The sequence below is a fragment of the Tupaia chinensis genome, unplaced genomic scaffold, assembly GCF_000334495.1.
Source record: "Tupaia chinensis unplaced genomic scaffold, TupChi_1.0 Scaffold000132_1, whole genome shotgun sequence".
Lineage (NCBI taxonomy): Eukaryota > Metazoa > Chordata > Mammalia > Scandentia > Tupaiidae > Tupaia > Tupaia belangeri.
In genome coordinates this window covers 1,173,990-1,182,776 of record NW_006159601.1, presented here as the reverse complement: position 1 = coordinate 1,182,776, position 8,787 = coordinate 1,173,990, and positions in this window count along the sequence as shown.

Genomic DNA, 8,787 nt, shown 5'->3' with positions numbered 1-8,787 from the left:
GGCAGGTGGCAGAGTGGCCCTGGTCAGGAAGGTCCTCGGGTGGCAGAGTGGCCCTGGTCAGGAAGGCCCTCAGGTGGCAGAGTGGCCCTGGACAGGCAGGCCCTCAGCTGGCGGAGTGGCCCTGGACAGGCAGACCCTCGGGTGACGGTGTGGCCCTGGTCAGGCAGGCCCTCGGGTGGCGGGGTGTGCACATCCTGTCAGGAGCCCCTGTGTCAGTCGGGGTGGCTAGGACAGAGGACATAGAAAGAGCCGTTTTGATGGGAAAACGGCTGTCCTCAGCCTGTGACATGGGGCTCTGCATCACAGCTGTCCTCATGTGGGGCCCGACCTGTGTACTGGACACGAAGACCTAACGTGTGTATTGGCACTTGGGAGTCGCAAAGACGTGGCCAGCAGCTCTGGGCGTGTTTGGTCTACGGGGTTCCTGCCGTGACTGCTGTGGGCGGAGAGTGGGAGCTGGCAGCCCTGCCACTCCCTGGGACACAAAGACCCTCTGCTCCCACCTAGCTGTCCCCTGGGGCTCCATGGTGCCCGGATACCCCAGCTCCAGGTCTGCCTGAGCTGGGGCAGGTGCAGGCAAGTCCTTACTGTCAGGTCAGCAAGAGAAAGAGGGACAAGTGTGTCCAGCTCCACCCTGGGCCCTGTCCCACACTCAGCGGGGTTCCTGGCCCAGACTTGGGACTGCGGCCACCGTGGTAGGAGACTGCGGGAGGGCAGCCTGATGCCGGGTTAGGTTCTGGGCGCACGGTACAGCCGGGGGTCGTGAGGGCAGGGCCGTGGGCGCGTGGGACCGGGAGGTCCAGACCGCAGCGAGGGGCCTGCGGCAGGTGCAAGAATGGAGAGGCCGCACTCCTGGGCCTCTGATGATGGAGCTGACAGACCCTGGGCCAGGGCTCTCTGCCCCAGGACAGCGTGTCTGAGCTGTCGCCGCACAGTGCAGTAGCCACAGGGGACACTAACGGTCTCTCAGGGATCGAGCCTCTGCTATTCCGTAGCATCGACCTCCATCACCCACTCCACGAAGCTCTGGGCACAGGGGCCTCTGGCTGCTCAGCGGGATTCGATGGAGCTGCCGACGGGCGTTCCTGCCCTCCGTCGCGCTCTGCTCTTCATCACACGCATGTTGGCTGCCCTTGCATGACGGGAAGCTATTTGTGGTGCGTGCGCATCCAAGTGAGACAGAGAGACAGAGACGGGGGAGAGAAAGCACTCCCCGTGTGTCTCGCCAGAGCTCTTTCCCCGTCATTCTGCATTCTGCCAGGATTCAGGGCATGCACGTGTGGCAGGATGGCACAGAGGCCAATATCCCAGTTGTGGTCGCCACGTGGGACCCGGCTCCCTCTGCACAGGCTGCGACCACCGGGCTGCCGGGCCCCTCACTCCTGGGTGCTGGATGTCCTTAGAAGGGTGTCCAGTTCGACTGCATGGCTTAGTTTGAGAAGAGACGATTGTGACAAAGTCGGACAAATAGGGAAAGGGCAGAGCAGAGGGGCGCCTGCTGTGTCAGGGCCACTGACGTACAGGGCCAGTGCTGGGCCGGGACCACCCGCTCCTCTGTGACCCCGCCCAGGGGCCGGGCGTGGCGAATGGACAGGCAGACGCTGGCAGGGCAGACAGAGCTGCTGCCCCCTGGACCGGAGCTCTACAGAGACAGAGAAGCCAACGGCGCTCCAGGAGAAAAACGGGTGATGAGAAACACGGCAGGAGAGGGCCGAGGAGGAAGCGAAGGCGCAGGCCAGCAGACGAGCGGGGCTGCTGTCGCCACCTTCTTCCCCGGGCAGGGCCGAAGCACTCGGGTCAGCGACACCCCCGAGGTCAGCGTGCGTCACACCCACGCGCCCGTGCTGCCTCGCTCACATGTCCGCGTCCCGCGTCCGCGCGCTGAGCCCTGGCCTCCTTGCCCACGCCCGGCTGAGGTGCCTGCCCCCTGATGTTGTCGGCTCGTTTTCTCTGCCTCACACTTCACAGAAATGGAGCCCCAGGCAGGAGTGTCTGTCCCCGATGGCTTGGGGTCCTGCTGGCACGCAGAGGCACCCACTCTGCACCCTGGATCTGCCCCAAGGCCTGGTGCACTGCGGTGTCTCCCGGCTGTGGGCCTTGGCTGGAGGTGGGGCCTGGGACAGGCAGAGCTGCCAGGTTCCTCTGCCTTCGAGCTGCCCTCGGCCCTGGGAGAAGGGCTGCAGGGCCCTGGACGGTGCGCTGCCACACAGGAAGTGTCACAGATGTGGCTGGGCATGGGTGCCCCACAACTACGGGAGCCATGGGAGTGCTGCTCGGGCCCTAGGCCTCTGGGCTGCGTGTGGCCATCCGCGTGTGGCCACCCGTGTGTGGCCACCCGCGTCATCACGTGCACTGCGTGCTTTCTGCAAGGACCACCCCTACCCACACTTGGCAGCATGGGCCAGCATGGGGCCACTGAGAGGTGCCCAGCGGCCGGCTGCTTGGGCCACAGTGGGGGCCTGTTTCCGACCATCCGTGTGGTCCCTCTGTGCTGTGCACGGACGGGGCTCCTCTCGCTTCCGTGAGGCTGTCAGCGGCTCTGAGGTCGGCTGGAGTCCAGCCTCGCCGCTGTCGTCCTCAGTGCTTTCACCCCAAGGTCAGGAAAATATCTACAGACACATTTCTAGGGGAGCGGCCGAGCCGACCCCTGAAGACATGAGGGCCGTCGGACTCAGCCCCCTCTCTGCAGCGCATCAATCCGGTCTCTTCCAACGGCTGATAATGGAGAGGCTGAGCGATGGGCACAGCTGGGGTGAGAGCGGGGTGTCTCGGAGACAGAGCGCTGGCCCGGCCAGGGCAGAGCACACCAAAGCAGAGCCACTCTCGCCCGGAGGAAGAGGTGCCCTCGCTCTGGAGTCCTGTGCCCCTGGATGGGGCCACACCCGGGTGCCGTCACAAAGGCACGGTTTACGTGGGCTCGTGGAGACGCCCGTGCAGGGCCAGGAGTCCGGGTGGCGTGCTCGGCCTGGCACAAACAAGCCTGCCCCGGGCCAAGGGAGTGTGGTGAGCCAGGGGACATTCCTGCCGGGCGCGGTCATCCCGGAGCCAGCACTCAGACTGGGCCTTGCATCTGAGCTTTGTTTCTCTTTCCTGCTCCAGATCTCAGAGAACGTCTCTGCTGTGACTGCTTCTGTTGCAAAAGGAAGGGTCTGAATTTCTGGTGAAGAAAATCTACGCAGGTCCTTCTCATGACCGAGGGCCTGACTCCTGGCCGCCTGGGTCCAGGGCAGAGAGCTTGCAGCCAGCTTTCCAAGACCCCGATGCTGCCGCCCACGGGCCCCGCCCTCCCATGGAGTTCCGGGTGGACCCCAGTGACCCAAGGCCATGCAACGGCGACCAGACCGTGCGGGCAACTGCTTTCTGTCATTTTTATTATCTTTTAACATTACCTTTTATCAAGAAAACACTTAGAAAGCCCCATTAAAAAATTCACGTAGTTCTTTTGGTAACTTGTTAAAATTACAACAAAAATACCATGAGATGTTCTCACCATCCCTTCCCATCGGCCTCCCTCACAATGTCGCCTTCTGTCAGGGTTAAGCTGTCTTCCCCATCTCTCTCCATTGAAAAGCCCGGCTTCCCCGAGCGTCTGCCGACGCCGCAGTCCTCTCCGGGCGTGTCTTCCTGCAGAGCTCGCTGGACGTGTGGAGGCTGGTGGAGCGCATGGGACGTGGTCTATCTCGCCGTGCCCACATGGCCCTTACTGTGACAGCGCTGACGGGCTTTCCCCGTGGCCTGGGAGCTCCCCTGCCCGTCTATCCCCAGTGCCCCCACCCTGCCCCGCTCCGGCAGGAAAGCAAGGCTCCGTGTGGCACTCAGGCAGTGGCTGCAGCTCCTGTCCCCCTCCCGGTTCCCCCTGCGTGTCCATCCAGTGCCTGTCTGCAGCACGGTCCTCCCCACAGATGGCTCAGGGTCCGCACATCAGCAGGCCCCAGACCCGTCCTCCAGCTCCCATGGGTGTGTTGGTCTCGGCAGGCCACAGCCGGTCCCTTTCCAGGACACACGTGGCCTTCGGGGGGCGTCAAGCTTCCTCTGTGACCCCAAGCCAAGGACCGGCCATGTGGGTGCCACTTCCTCTTATGTCCTCCTTGTCTGTGGCTCTGCTGTGGCCACGGCATTGTCTGGCATCCAGAAAACAGCACCAGCTGTGGAGACACGAGAGGCTTCAGAGGGGGTGTGAGGACAGAGCTCAAGTTTGTGCTTACCCAGGTGCAGGAGAAGAGACGGGAAACCACACGTGGTTGTGTGGCACTCATTTCCGTAGTGTTTTCGGAGCGTGTGTCGTGAGAGAGAGAGGAAGAGGCTATTTTAGGAAACCAACTTGGCCCGTGGCAGTATGGGCGCTGGTCTGTGACCAGGGCAGGCTGGTGGCTGCAGGCCCCAGCAGGAGCCGCAGGGCCCTGGGATTTCTGGCAGCTTCCACGCTGCTGTCTGGAGGCACAGTCCTCTCTTTGGGCACTGTGAGCTTTGCTGCTCCTGAACTCTCCCCATGTGGACGAGGCTGCCCTTGGCGTGGAGGGGTCTGCGTCACTCAAAGCCATGTGTGAGTGCTCGCCACGTCGAGGCAGGCGGCAGGGTGGATGCAGCTGGCCACTCGGGACAGTGCCGTGTTTGTGTCTTCCTATCAGTCTGTCTGGCCGTCTCAGGAGCTCCCTGCCTCCCCGATGGTGCACACAGTTATAGTGGCTGCCAGTGGCGTGGGGGCGGGGGCAGGGTCCCCGGGCTCCTGTCCTCCTGTCTGGACGGTGCTGGGCTCAGCCCTCCTGTCTTAGACGCCGCAGATGCCCGCCCCAAGTCCGCCATGACTGTTTCTAAGCTCAAGCCCCTTCCACCCAGTGCCCCCACCCCACCATGTCCCCAGGTCTCAGCCTCGTTCTCCTCTCCTCTGCCAGGGGGACCCTTCAAAAAGTCACTTCTGCCTCTGCTTCTGCTCAGTCCCGTCCAGCCGTCCAGCCTCTCTCCCCACCCGCAGATTAGCAATTTAAAAATGAATGAATTGAAGCTGCACGGTTCTGCCCACGTCCTCAGGCCACACCCAGCGGAGCCTCGACCGCTCTGATTGGTTTGAGGGGAGCCCCGACCGCTCTGATTGGTTTGAGGGGAGCCCTGACCACTCTGCTTGGATTGAGGGGAGCCCCGACCGCTCTGACTGGTTTGAGGGGAGCCCCCGACCGCTCTGATTGGTTTCACTGTGTCCCCAGCTCTTTCTAAGATCTGCTCTCTTTGTCACCACTCAGGGGTGAGGTTTACTTGGGGACCTCCTGCTCACCTGGGGACCTTCTGCTCGCGCCCCTCGGGAGCTCCTCAGACGACCTCGGTGACCAGTAGCCCTGTCCTTCCTGAGCCTTGTCAGCGCCTGGACTTTCCTCCGACACGGGAGACCTTGGAGAACAGCCTCGTGCCTGGCCAGTGCCAGGCCATCATGCAAAGAGCCTGAGTGCAGACGCAGCGTCCCGGAGACGGTCACTCCACACGAGGCGGCAGCGCTGACCGTGCTGAGGGAGGGACCGGCGTGGGCTGCCGGGAACCCGAGGAAAGGCCTGCAGAAAACCTCGTGGTCTCGCCCTGCGTGGAAGGCTGCGGGCTCCTGCCAGGCGCTTCCCTCCGCCGGCAGCCAGGCGTCCAGTGTCTCCCAGCCCCAGCCACGGGCTACTCCGAGTCCCACAGGCATCCAAGCAGCAGAGCGCAGGCTGTGCGGCAGGTCCTGCAGGCCGACTGGTCTCTCTGCTGCTTGTCAACACAGCCAGCCTCGGTGCGTGCCTGTCCTCGGAGTAACCCCCAGAAGGCAGTCTGTGTTCCAGCCGGAGCACGGGGGCTCCCTGGTGCACTGGAGGGCGCTCAGTGCCCAGCTGCGGCCGCACGGCAGGCGCCACGCGGTCCCCCCTGCAGGAGCGCAATGGTGCGAGCCTCCGCCATGTCCAAGACGTCCTCTACCACGGCACCAAATGCACATGCACATCTCGGTGAGCGCAGATGCGGAGACGGGAGAGGTGTGTTTCCCAGAAGCATGACGCGGAACCCGTGAGCCGACAGTGCGAGAGGTGGCGCGGTGTCCTGTAGGTCACTCACGACAAAGGCGGGAGCAGCGGTACGTATGGCGTACGGACGCCTGTCCTGAAACGTCGGAACGTGTGTGGGATCGTCACTGCGGAAGCCGAGGGTGTCCTGACACATGTCCTGTCACCATGAAGTCATGTCTGTTTCACTAGTCGCTTTGTAACTGAGCACAGGCCTCGTGGAAAACGTTCTCTGTGCAAGAGTGGAGCCCAGCCCGGCTGCGGGGGCCCCACCGGAGCCTGGTCTGAGGGGAGAAAGGAGGTGGTACCCGGCCCCCCTGAACCTTGACTGATCCGAGCTGCTTTAACAAGCAAAGCGTCGCTGAGCTCTGGGACCTCGCCAAGGCGACGCGGCCGGGCTGGTCAGGAAGGCCAGTGGAGCAGAGGGCAGAGGCCACGGATGCTGCAGCTGTACCACCCTGCTCCCCAGGAAGCGGGACATCATCTCGCATGACCAGCCAACACCGGGCCTGTCTGCATGGGCCCGCCGTGCAGGCGCGGGGCAGAGGCCTGGGCTGCCAGTGGTCCTCTGCCGCTCACAGACCGGAGCATCCCGGGTGCTCTGCTGGTGGGCAAGTGCCCGACCTGCTCTTAGGGCGCAAAGCCTCTGTGTGCAACGTGACTTTTAAGACAGCTGTGCAATCACTCGGATTTAAGTTAACTGAACAGATGGATCAAATTTTCCTTAAAATTTCATGCTTTGAAAATTTAGCTAAAAAATGCCTGGCAATACACTAAACTTGCTTTTCCAAATGTTTTGTGCTTAATTAGAAATGTTTGCCGAAGCAAAAAAAAAATTCTTGGACCCACCCATCTCAGCTGGAGAAGTGCAGTAATCGGACGTACTCATGCCCAGACGGAGTGGCGGTGCTGCTCCAGACCCCACGGCCGTCGGGCCAGGCTTGGGAGGCCCGGCTGACCGCCCCCTTCTCCCACACCAGCTCTCTCGTGTACCCGGAGATGACACACTTGCTGTCACGGGCCCTCTGCTGCGTCCTGTCTAGTGGGGCCTGAGTGTGGACCTGAGCACGTGGAAGTGGATCCGGGACAGGAGGCGAGGCTGGTGGCTTCTCTCCCCACAGTGGTGCGAGCTGGGGAGATGCCTGAGACCCACTGGCTAGAAAGTGTGCTTGGTTAAACACGGGCAGGTCCAAACACTGGCCAGCCCTGGTCTCAGGCTCTGGGGCGCCGAGACAGAAGAGAGGGAGCCCCTGCTATCGAGGGGTCCGGCCAGCCGGAGAACAGGAACACAGCTCACGCCCGTGCTCTGTGACAGCTTCGGTCTGTGGCCGGCCAGGGCCTGGCTGGAGCTGACAGGGGCTGTCGGCCCTGTCCACGGCCACCCATTCGCCCCTCTGCATCTTGGTGCCTCAGGCTGTGGGCACAGCAATGGCCCTAAGGATGTCCACCCTGAACCCTGCAACCCGTGGACATGCCATGTCACATGGAGGGGGGGGCTGAGATTTAAGGGGCGGTTGGCCGTCAGCTGACTTGGAATGGCTGGTGCTCCGGTGGGACGAGGTGACCACGCATGCGTCCTAAGTGGAAGGAGAAGGCAGAAGGTGGGAGGGAGGGGATGCCGTGCAGAGCTGACCGCAGTTCTGGCACTGAGACTGGGGGAAAGCCAGGAGCCCGGGACGCAGAGGCCTCCAGAGCTGGGGGACTTCAGCCTAGGCCAGACAACAGCAGCTCTCACTTCTACCATCACAGGGAGCTGGGCCCCACGAAAGTCGCATGAGGAGGAACCGCCTCCTCCCAGCCTCCAGTTGGACCTGTGAGTCTGTCCAGCCCAGCACGTGCAGAAGCAGGAGATAGATGCCATGTGGCTTCCAGAAGGGACCCCGGGTCCTTAGACCGAGGAGGACGCAGCCTAGTGAGTGTCACCCAGAGGGCATTGCTCTCACTGGGCAGGCCCGCTGTGGTCTACGTGAGAGCTCCCCTGCATGGGGTTCAGGAAGGAGCCAGGAAGGGACAGTGGCACAAAGGTGGGGCCGTGGCCCTGGAGGAACCCGTCCATCCGCTGAGGGAGCGGCTAGGTTTTCGGAAGGCAACCCCAGGTGGGAGGGCGGCTGGGCTGGAGATGAGGCAGGAGGCATGCGGGGTCCTGGTCGGACAGCCCAGGCTTTGTGGGGCTTGGGGCTTGTGCAGGTCAGGGCCAGCAGGTGAAGAACTGAGACTGCAAGGAGGGCTTCAGCGTGGCGGTTCTTGTGTAAGCGTTGCTGCCAGCGAGGTGTCCCTGGGGCCCACTCATGCACTGTGTTGCCTCGCGGTGGCCCCATCCCCTGAAGCCCCATGCAGCACCAGGCCAAGGACAGTGTCCCCAGGCTGGGCCTACCAAGGGGGCCCAGCCGTGCTCAGGGTCACGGCCAGGCCAGGTGACACAGAGCAGGGCACACAACAGTCCTCACCATTCCCTGTTGAGATGCCAGTGTTTGCAAACCACACACACACACACACACACAGGTACATGTGCATGCACACACATGACCACACATACATGTCCACCCACCCACCCACACATGTTCACGTACACACATGCATGAACAAAGCACACATGTGCATGTACATAAAGGCACACACATGCACACACATACATATACATGCATGTCCACACATGTTCACACGCACCACATACAAACACACATGCATGTCTACACCCGCACATATGCACATACATGCTCATGCACACACACAAACATCCATACACTGACACACATGGGCACACACACCT